Source organism: Carassius auratus, unplaced genomic scaffold (genome assembly GCF_003368295.1).
Source record: "Carassius auratus strain Wakin unplaced genomic scaffold, ASM336829v1 scaf_tig00019686, whole genome shotgun sequence".
In the NCBI taxonomy this organism is placed as follows: Eukaryota; Metazoa; Chordata; class Actinopteri; order Cypriniformes; family Cyprinidae; genus Carassius; species Carassius auratus.
In genome coordinates this window covers 22501-35014 of record NW_020524980.1, presented here as the reverse complement: position 1 = coordinate 35014, position 12514 = coordinate 22501, and the positions used below count along the sequence as shown (strand labels likewise).

Sequence of the window (12514 nt, the reverse complement as noted above, 5' to 3'; positions counted from 1 at the left end):
TGACCCTGGACCACAAAACCTTAAGTCTTAAGTCACTGGGTACATTTTTAGCAATAGCCAAAAAAAAAAAAAAAAACAAACAAAAAAAAAACCCTGTATGGGTTAAATGATTGATTTTTTTTTTATGCCAAAAATCATTAGGATATTAAGTGGAGATCATGTTCCATGAAGATATTTTGAATTTCCTACTGTAGATGTATAAAAACTTAATTTTTGATTAGTAATATGCATTGCTAAGGACATCATTTGGACAACTTTAAAGGGGATTTTCTCAGTATTTAGACTTTTTTTCACCCTCAGATTCCAGATTTCAAATAGTTGTATCTCGCCAAATATTGTCTGATTCTAACAAACCATACATCAATGGAAAGCTTATTTTATTATTTTATTCAGCTTTCAGATAATGTATAAATCTCAATTTCGAAAAAATGTAAACGAAACAAGTTGGTCCAGGGTTTGTTTTTCACCAAGTATCACACATCTTAAAACATATCGATACAAGTCATAAATTAAAGATTTATTTAAAGAACAATAATATATATATATATATATATATATATATATATATATATATATATATATATATATATATATATATATATATATATATATATATATATAATATATAATATAATATATTGTGCAGCCCAGCTCATACCAAGGTAACTATTTGAACAATAAAGGGAGGAACAGTAAAGAGGCGGTGCTATATTGTGAATTGTAAAGGGCATTATGAGATGCATTAATAGATTACTAAACTAAACTATTGCTAAATGCTTTGTCAACATTTATACTGGTCCTGGTAACAAAACCATTATACATTATTTTAATTGTTTTAGAAAATAACAATAAATAATTTTTAAATGAATTTAAAATTAATACCATATTTACATTAATTTTTCATTCTCATAACAATGTAAACAACCTTTTGCATCATTCATATTTCTATAAAAATACATTATGTATTTTATAAAAAATATAATTGTTACTGTTATGTAAGACAAAGACAATTAATTACTATTTTAAAAATTATTAATAATTAATTTAATATTTTGGATTATAATTTAGTGTTTATTTAACACTTAATATTCATTTAATATTTAACAAAATGTAGTAATAATGAATTGTAATGAATTGATATGTATAATTCTATATTTATATTTATTTTGCATTTATTTACATCTATGTTTCTATATTTACTAAAATATGTAAACAAAACTTTTTATTATTTATTTTAACCACTTTTTAAATATTCACAAGTTTTGGATATAATATTATACAAAGTTTTTTGTTTATAACATTTACAATTACAGGTTTTTCACATCATTTTTGTTAAGTTTAAAAAAAAAGATCAAAAATTATTTTACATAATACAGTGTCATCATAAAAAAGGATGTTCATTTTGTACAAATGCAGCACTGCAGATTAAGGTAGCGCACTGTAATGTCTAATTATGAGAAATATTCCCCAAGAGTTTAGAATATAATCTCCCTCCCACTCTCTCCTCTCGGCTCAGGCTGCCCTTACAAGCTCTGTCAACTTCAGTCAGGCCTGTCCCGAATGAGTGCTAGTGCATGTGTGGCAAAAGATATAGAGTCACCCAGCTTTGAGTCCACACAATCCTTATTAATCTGCTGCGCTACATGACAAAAGACACTTCAAAAACTGTGTGGACTGAGGGTGAAATCAAATGGCATTGACATTTTAGAGATGAGAATGGCTCTGGTCTGTGCTGGTTATGCTCACAGTAAGCTTGACTGATAGCAGAAGAATTCTGGGTGAAAAAAAATCCCAAAAGAAACACATTTAATGTTTTTTCTTTGTCCCCTTGTTTAAGACATGAGTTACATAGACTTAATAAAATTGTGAAAATATAAAAAACATAATAATACATTTTTAAAGAAAAGAGTACAAAAATGTAAAAATATAATTATAGATTCAAATATTATTTATTTATTGGTTTGTTTGTTTTGCTGGAGCTTATGTGAAGTATCTATCAATTCCATAAAATATTATTGTCCCTGACACTTTTTGTAGCTTTGTAGGAGCTAAAAGTAATACATTCTAAAACAAACTGGATCCAAATTGTAGATGTGACCATTTTTTTTACAATGCACATAGAAGCTATGCATAACTTAAACATTAGCATCCCATTTTACTTTCATAATGTGATATATTTCCAAATAAAACAAGATGCAAAAAGGAAAAAAAGTAAGACAGGATTGTATTCACTGGGAATATATATAACAGAGAAAGGAGGGAATAATAAATACAGAGAAAATAATAAATATTCAAGATTATGAAGACAATCAGAATCAAGACGCCATGAATGCAACACTATTTGTTTCCTACTCAACACTGATATAAACTGGTTCTTACCCAACTTCATACTGAGGGCTGTTTGCTCTTGAGGGGAAAAAAAAGCTAATTATGATTATCTTCTTCTCTCCGGCACTGCTATGATTGACACTCAGTAGAGCCAATTTTGTTAGTTGATGAAATATTGAAATGCACTTCAGTCTGGATAGAGGCAGGCATTCAACTCCAACACATTTTAAATTGCAATGCTGGTCTAATCAAAGATATGTGGCCAAATTAGCGCAGTGATTGAGCAGCAATTAGAACGAGTCTTTCAGAGATAAAACAGCAAAACTCCCTTCTTTTTTTGCATTCCAACTGTCGAATCTGTCATGTCAAGACTGTGCAGTGATTGTGTTTATAGTAAGTAGAGACTTAATGGAGAATCTGATAGCATTTTTTCAGTGACTCACCTGAGCTGACAGTAATGGCTTCTACAAACTGGTCTCTCCAACTGTTAGTACCAACCAAAAGGGCCAAGTTGGTTTTCTTTATGAGTTTGTCGACTGTGCTCTGGAATGGGATTAAAATCAATACAACAATTTTAACAATGCTTCTAATGGTAAAATTTTACAAAGTCTCATTTAGCCAGCGAGAAACCTGCCAGCCTGAACGGAAAAAAAAACCCAAAACGTCATAATTCTGTGCAATTCAATCAAATCTTCAGGATACGAGGAAATCATTTCGCTTGAGGCCAAGCAAATTAATGTGACAGACATGATGAAAACTAATAAACCCTCTGACGCACAGAGGCAGTGCAGGAGAGACGCGCTGAATTAGAGATGGAAAACGGTCACTGTTAACATGTATAAAGTGACAGGCAGTCTGAAAGGTTGCGGTAATAACTCTGCCCATGTCTGCTGTATCTGAAGAGCAATTACAGGTTGAATCATCTCCAACTGTCTACTTGTTCAGGAAAGGATACCATCGCTCATGTCCAGATTCTCTGTCATCCCACATTCACCTTTAAGGGCTTCTAAGCCCTCATTAATGCTTAAAATATCATCACTCAACCTTAAAGTAAATGCGTGTGTGAACATAGATGGGTGTCTGAATGTATTTGTCATGACAGATTCCTCATGAACAGAAAACGTACCTTAAACTCATAGGACTCCTCAACGATTACTTCAAGTTTGACATGTTCACCCAGTGTCGGGCGACCCATCTCAGCAATACGTCTCTCATCCTTCTCTTTCTTTGTCAGGTTCTCCTCTTCCCCGTCCTCTGAGAGAGACAGACAAAGCAAGAAAGGTACATCAAATTTGATGGAAAAAGACAAAACAAAATTATGGGAAATGCATTAGGATTTTCTAATTGTTGGGGTAACTGTTACTTTAAGACACCACTATTAAAGTCTATCAGCATATTGCATTGATTGAAAACACTTTTCATATGATTAAATGCATGCATTTAGCATTCAATGGCTCTTGCATGCTAGACTAATGAGGAAATGACAGCTGATGATCTCTGGTGTCGTCTATTATGACGGTTTACGTTCTCACAATTGTTTTATGGTAAATGATGTTTGGCTCAATCATGCATACATGATAAGAGATCACACATAGTGACAAAAGAGGGACTGATTTAATGAAATGAAAGAGAAAAAGATGAACAGGAGAGGGATACCTGTGATGCTGATAATGGTGGAGGGGATCGGTTTGTCTCTACCCTGCACTTTCCGGTACACATCCCTGCCTGATGAGCCCAAACACATTCACTGAACAGAGTTAGCACAGATGCTAACAGATCTATTGAGCTTTATTTATGATGGTGCACAACTGAAGATGATGGCAATTTCAATTATCACTTGAGAGAACAGAGCAAATATGTATTGCCTCTTTGATATAAAGATATAACAGTGCATATATTAAGCATATACAAAAAACATAAACAGAAATAACAACAATAGGACCTCAGTGTATAGTAGGTTTATGCATTCAATTACACAGTATGATTAAATATATTAATATTTATAGTGTGAAAAATAATTAATTGAGAATAAATTACATATTCGTATTTAAAAAAAAGTAGTCAAAAGTTCATAAAAATGTCACACAGGTCAAAAAGTCTACAATTAAGATAATGAACGCTCTGATTATAAAATAATTATTAGCAAACTGCAGTTTAAAATGGTTTTAAATGATACCAAACAATGTCAATGTTCAATTCCTATGATTGACATATGTTAGAATGATTCTTCTCTCAGTGATGAAACTTTCCTGCAACAGGCACTCATTGGACACAGTATTCAAAGTGTAAATGTTCTTTGAGAATCAGTGTGCGTGCTGCCACGGTTGAGCGAGATTGACAAGACAGTTACGAAAGCACTGACACACTAGCTTAAGGCAGACTAGCTATGCATTCTCATTAGGAACCAGCCCCTTTGCCTTTGGGAATAATGCCAATGACAGTGTGATGAATAGGTGACAGTGGGTTGTGTTGTTGCCCATCACACAATGTCTTTGTAAAACTTTGTGGCGTTCAGCAAATGTGGCATTTCGAAACAATCACCATGCTCTAGCAAGTTCAGGGCACTGCGACAGAAATAAATCTTAAATTTGGAAACTTGTGCTGTGTACACAACTTGAAAATGAGACTGTAAACCTTTTCAAATGAGTACACAGGCAAGTTAGTTTCAGAAATTAAATTTAACATGTTTAGTATTCATTAGAGACATGGACTGTGTCTGGAAAATTTTTATAATTTTAAAGAAGTTTTTTTGGTTTTAGTTTGGTGATTGGTTGGACAGGCCAAGCACTGCACAGACAAACACTGACAAACAGCCAGTCAATAGATTACAATATGTCACTTCTCAGACATTCAATGAACGACAAACACTGATTCATCATGTTCAATCAGCGTAAACGAGCTCCAACAGACACTAGCAGGGGGAACACGGTGATCAGACAAAACCGGACAAAGTGTCTGAATAAAAGTGTAAGAATAAAAATAGTGTCTGATGGAGTGGTTATAAAAATAAAAAATAAAAAAATCTTTGTTAATGAGTAATTACGTATAATTTCAAATGATTTATTAATTATAAAAAATATAACACTTAAAATAAATGCAATTATAATCAATGTCAATTTCGATTCAATATCATTTTCAGAAAGCCAAGAACTATAAATTATTTTATAAATGATTTATTAAACAAAATAATTGTAATTATTTGTTTGATAAATATTTATAATTTATAGTAAAGTTATATATAAATTTACAATATACATTTTCTACCCACTTTACACACTCAAAAACAAGCACTGTAATCTTTTTTTTTTTTTTTTTTTTTTTTTTTTGCCAGTTTATATATCGTCCCCTTGGAATTATAAGCTTCTATCTGCGTTCTGAGTAGTTTTGAAATATTGAGCTTTAAAGTTTTAGTGTTCCATAGACTTCTGTAGATAGAACCTTTTTGTTTTTTCAATAAAAAATCCCAAAATGTACACAACTTAAAATAAAACATCACATAATGTAAATAATTTGTCACAGAATAAGAATATGTGAATAACTCAATTTTGACAAAAATGTCAGATAGAACCTTATAATTCCAAGGGGACGATATCAGTATCTTTTTTTCAGACACAGCCATGACAAGCAAACCCATGTGAACTGTTTTTGATGTGAAGGTTACAAAGCAATTTTGACACTTAGTATCTATCTCTGGTCATACTTGAGCAAATGAGCCTATCAGGCAAAGACACTAAGCCACTAGTTTACATAGTGTGACAAACAAATGCTCCAGTTCACCATCAGGCAAACCAGTTACTAAACACACCCAGTGTTATATTTAGGTTTCAGCTCGGTGAAAGGTAAAATATTATCTCTTACCATAAAGCTTCATATCTATCAAAGAAAAAAAATGACAATCAAAAAGACTGAAGGAATTCATTTTCTTGGTTAAGTGTAGCAAGTTAGCTGTAGCTGTGATGAGTTAGCTAAGCAGTTGAAGTCATATATTACTATACCTGTCTTCACGAATCCACCTAAAATCATAAAAAAACAGCAAAAATGAACTCACTTTTTGTTCCTTTCATGTTATAAAAGACTGGTTTTAGTAATGACAGAAAATGATGCTGGTATTAGCCTAAATTAATGTGGAAATATAGCATAATTTGATTATTGGCTATGACCAGCACCAAGACAACATAACTGGCATGGAAGTCAATTAGCAACCAGCATGGAAAATGGTCTGCTATTTGGAGCATAAATAGTGAAAAATTTACCAGAATGTGGATATTAGAAAATCTTATCAGCGTCAGCAGACAAATTTTGAACAAAGAGCTTATACATAATAACAAATAAACATCTGCATCATCATGTGATGAGATTAACATTTTTAAAGTGATTCACAGAAATAAAGAGCAGGGGGGAAATGAGACAGCTTACCACATTCATGCAGCAACATAGCTGATGTAGACAAATGAAAGACAGACAGGACAAAAAGAGACAAGAAAAAATGGAGATAAAGAAAAAGCAAAATGATTATGAATGAGAAAACAGAGTACCACAGACAGAATTGGTGTGCGATAAGATTGCGTTTCTAAAATTATGAATACAAACTGCTTTATACTCCATTATGATCTATACATTGAAAAGTAGTGATTTTTAAAATGTTTTTAGTAAAGAAGTCTTTATGTTCAACAGGGGTGGAGTTTTAATCGAATAAATCATAATTCTGTAAAAACTGTAATATTATGAAATATATATATATATTATTATCAATGTTTTAAAATATTGTGCTGGTTATTTTTTGTGGAAATTCAGAAATTTAGAGTCTATTATAAATAGACATATCAAAAGAACAGCATTTATTTGAAATGGAGATCTTGTGCAAGCCTTAACTACCACTTTTGATACATTTAATTTAGATTTTGATTAAAAAGAAAATCTGAAATGTGAAAAATTAGTATGAAGTCGACAAAAATTGAACATCATATTGCTGAATCAATCTTTTTCTGTCAGAACAGAAAAAAAAAAAAAAAAGAAATCTCACAGGCTCTGGAATATGGCAAGAAACCCATGTATCTGCTGCTCATTATGGTTCAGTTGTCCTTATCTCATCCTGGCCTGAAGGAATGGTCCCTGCAGCTTTAGTCCTGGCTGGAATTCTCACATTAAAGGGGCCTTTTCAAATTATGCTTATTCTCTGAGAGAGCTCTTAACCTTTGGCCAGGAGGTAACATTGCGGATAAATCCACTGAAATTGAGCAGCAAGCAGGAAGAAAACTGCATTTTTTCTGTAACAGTAGAACGAAAGTGAAGGATCAGCTTTGAAGGAGGAGCGGAGGAAAGGGAAAGACAGAAGGCAGAATAAAGGGCATCTGCAGAGAAAGAAAAAGGCTTGTTTCTTTGCTATCTTTCACCTGTCCATCCCCTCCTCCTCCATTCTGGTTCCTGCAGCTCTATGAAGAAGTTTGCATGCTTGTCATACTCCTCATGGTCAAGAATTTTTACCTTTATGGTCTTCCTGTGGGGGGAACATAAAATCACATTTGAGGTATGACGTGTGTTTGTGTGTTTGATTGTAGGACCATCAGATGCTTCTAAACAGCAACTAAATGAGCCCATTAAATTGATAAATAATTTTGAATTTGCGTCATTATCAATTTTGCTTTGGAGAAATTACTATGCATCCTGCTCTTCAGAAGTCAATAACAGCATAGAATCTAATCAAATTTTGGGTCACAAAAGGCCATTGAGATTTTGATTTTGTGACAAGGTATTATTTTTAGCATACGTTAGGTCTAGAGATGTTGTGGGTTGATTATTAGCCAGCTAACAGTGACTCTTTGCCCTGCTGGATTTGCACATTATTAACACTTCCAGTTCAGCCCAGAAGAAGGCAGCACACCGAGGCTGTGACCAGGGGAAGGCAACGTCCCACCTTTTCTCTCACTCATTTCCACCAATTGTGGCTCTCCAATCTCCAGGAAGAAGTTCTTATTCTTTTCATACTCCTCGTCATCGATTATACTGATCTGAATAGTTTTGCTGAAAGAGAAAGAGAGAAAGAAAAAGAGCACAAGTTTGCAGACATGAGAGAGGCACAAGGAAAGGAAAAGTGTGGAAGAATAAAAGTAAAGAAGAGTAGTAGAGAAATAGCCAAAATGGAAGAAAAGCAAAATGAAAGGATATGGACATTGACAATGTCGTAAGCATCATAAAAAGTTACTGAAATGTTAACATCAAAGGAACCGTACACTCTATAAAATAAAACTGTCATCATTATTTCTTTTGTTGTTGTTGAACACAACAGGAGCAGTTGTGCAGGATATCCTCAGTGTTATTTTATCTACATATATATACAGTGGGGCTCGAAAGTTTGGGCACCCCTTGCAGAATCTGTAAAAAAATAAGAGTAATTTTCAAAAAATAAGAGAGATCATACTAAATGCATGTTATATTTTATTTAGTACTGTCCTGAGTAAGATATTGTACATAAAACATATTAACATTTAGTCCACATGACAAAAAAATTGCTGAAATTATTAAAATAACCCCACTCAAAAGTTTGGGAACCCTTGGTTCTTAATACTGTGTGCTGTTACCTGATGATCCACGACTGTCTTTCTGTTTTGTGATGGTTGTGCATGAGTCCCTTGTTTGTTCTGAACAGTTAAACTGAGCAGCGTTCTTCAGAAAAATCTTTAAGGTCCTGCAGATTCTTCAGTTTTCCAGCATCTTTGCATATTTGAACCCTTTCCAGCAGTGACTTTATGATTTTGAGATGCATCTTATCACACTGAGGACATTTGAGGGACTCAAACACAACTATTAAAAAAGGTTCAAACATTCACTGATGCTCCAGAAGGAAACAAGATGCATTAAGAGCTGGGGGGTGAAAACTTTTAGAATTTGAAGATCAAGGTAAATTGTACTTAATTTGTGTACCGGGAAACATACAAGTATCTTCTGTTGCTTACGAAGGGCAGAACTAAATGGAAAAAAATTATATTCCAACAAAATAAGTCAAATTTGGCCATCTTCATCGTGGTCAAATGTTTTCACTCCCCAGCTCGTACTACATCTTGTTTCCTTCTGGAGCATCAGTGAATGTTTGAATCTTTTTTAATAGTTGTGTTTGAGTCCCTCAAATGTCCTCAGTGTGAAAAGATGCATCTCAAAATCATAAAGTCTTTTTTCATCAGTTTTTTTGAAAATTACTCATATTTTCCCAGATTCTGCAAGGGGTGCCCAAACTTTCGATCCCCACTGTGTATATATATATACACACACACACACACACACACACACACATACAGTGCATATAGAAAAAAATCCCCCCCTTTTATATCTTTCACTTTGATGTTAGAAGTTGTAAATATAACTGGATAAAACAAAAACTATATATATATATATATATAAATATATGTGTGTGTGTGTCTGTGTGTGTGTAAAAATATTTACAACTAAAAGTAAATTATGAATAAAATATTACATCTTTTTCATTTTGGTGTGATCTGTCCTTTTAGATATTTTTTGTTTGTTTGTTTATTTTTAAAATTGCAAATTGTGTGAGTTATTAGAGAAAACAATATAAGATTCATTCCCTGAAGGAAATGGAACATTTCTTTGACATATCGTGGTCAGTCTGGATAAACTGTTTATCTGCACATGCCACACGTTAACTGTCTATCCATTGAATGTTTTACATGTTCACACTCCTATTGTACATCATCACATAACGTGTGATAACATATTTCTGCTATATTTCACAAACAAATCAAGCAGAATGTTTTTTCTCTTTCATCCAGAAATTGGTTAAAATAAGCCAATCAGATTGCATCTGCCAGTTTCAGCCAGCTCTTGTTATTTGTCCATGCAATGCGCCATGTGTGTGTCATCTAAGGCTGAAACTGCGACAGAACAGACAGAAAGCTAAAACACTTCCCTTAAAAAAACCCTCTACTTTCATCCAGGCATGTGCTCAAAATAAACCCTTCCTCCTGTCTGTGGGCATATAAGCTCCACTTGTCACAATGTCCTGAATTTTTCTGCCACCAGCACACCTCTGCTCGACAACACCACAGATACTGAAAAAGCAAAATGAGTGATTCTGTGAAACGGAATGCTTTTTTTTTGTCTTTTAAAGTGGTTTTTTACATTTGTATGAGATTTTAAACATTCTATAAGGCACGTAATGTGTTGAACTGTTAATAAATTTCATCTTAAGCTAAATAAATACATTTGATATATGCTAACATATAATTAGGCATTCAGAATGTTGATAGTTTAACACTTTAATTAGATATTACAAGCCTGAAACTGCAAAGTGCTACAAACATTCAGTTTTCAATTTGATACACAAAATCACAGTAAATTGAAAATTTAAGATTAAACCACTAATGAGATTAAACCATTAATCTCACTGCCAATTAGTATTTATTTTATGAGGTGGCTAATTTTTACAAAAATTACGAATTGAACAAAACATAAAAAAGTCATAAAAGAGGACACTTTAATTTTTACTTAAAGAGTTTCATTTGTGAAAGGGTGATGGTGTCATTATTAACTATTATTCAGCGACTTTTCTTTTTAATAAGCATTTTTATGTATGTTGTCTTCAAAATGTGCATATTTATTAGAGCAAGACAATGGATGAGGGTAAAAAGGGTAATTTCATAAAAATATGATCTAAAAGAAAAGAATTTAAGTTATAAGAAAATGTCCACATTCACACAGTAAATTCATCCACTAGTCACTTTTTACACATTTATATGTGAACACGAATAGCATTTGTTTTGTAAAATGACCCCAGTATGCTTTAAACCAACCCCTAGCTGGGTCATTCTACGGAAATGTCCATTTTTCTGTCCCTAGCCTTTACAGAAATATTACACTTGAAAAACACTTTAGGTTGGCAATTTTTTTTTTTTTAAATGAAACAATATGTTATTTGAACAATTACACTTTCTTGAGCCATCAATGTGGCAATATTTGATTTTTATTAATTAATTAGAATTCCAAGCACCAGAGAAGTGCTCGTCCCCACAGTCATGTACAGAGGGAAAATGCTTTATTTTGAGGTCAAAAACAGTGTTTTCTTCCATTTAAAATACAACCATGTGTCCATAACTATCAAATATATGATGTAAATTACATTAAAAAACAAAATGCTAAATAAATATTCTAAAATATATAAAGAAAGTAGTGGTCCCCTGGAGTTGTGTCACTGGTGTTACCGTTTAACAAAAAAGCTCTTATTTTGAAATAACAATCACGCTGATGACATCACTCGACTTCCTTCTTCCAATTTTCTGGAGATCTATTAAGAGAAGCCATTGGTAAGTCCACTGTCTCTTTTCAATTATCAGAATTCTTCTCATTTATCTCATGATTTCATATGAAGCTTTTAGTTGAAGTCACTGGTATGACCTCTTTTATTGTTTGGGCATTGTAAAAAACTAGAATACAAATGGATTAAACTACTTAATTTAGTGAGTACACCATGATTGACAACATGTGGTTTGATACCTTGCAGCAGCCATTTTGTAAAATGCAGTTTTCATGAAAATTGTCACTGGTGTTACTGTCACTGGTGTCACCTTCCTAATGGGTAACACCAGTGACTCCCTTTTATAGATAAACTTTGTTCAAAGCTATTCATTTAGTTATTTTGCATAAAATAGCACTAAAATTGTGATTCTAACTTTTCTTTGTCATTGTTAATCCTCCTTTGGTCATGTATTTCTAAATTGAGGGTATGGCTAAACTGAGCGCAGCTGAGAAACAGCGACTATACAGAAAGCATAGGGATGCTGATCCTGAACGCAGAGCAGAGTATTTGCAGAAAAGGAAACAGAGCTATGTCCGTGACATTGACACACAAAAAAGAAAGAGAGTAAGTAATTTGAGTGAAAGGGAGAAGAGATATGAGCGAAAGGCATGGAGGGTCCGTCAGCAAAGATGCAGGCAAAGAGTCAGAGCAGGAGCATTGACCCCCCCCCCCCATCATCACCAGATAGATCACCCAGCATTTCAAGGTACAAACTGAACTGTTACAAATACAGAAATAAATGGTGAAAGAGAGATAAAAGTGCATAGCATTCAGTACCTCCACATACACACTCACACTCACTCACAAACACACTCTCTCTCTCTATCTCTCTCTCTCTCTCTCTCTCTCTCACACACACACACACACACACACTCTCAC

At 33.3% G+C, this 12514-nt stretch overlaps 1 pseudogene; it reads right to left on the bottom strand.

Annotated features, from left to right (window-relative positions):
- Nucleotides 1–2718: 2718 nt before the first annotated feature.
- Nucleotides 2719–12514, bottom strand: part of LOC113076291 (sodium/calcium exchanger 1-like) — a 29515-nt pseudogene continuing 19719 nt past the window's right edge.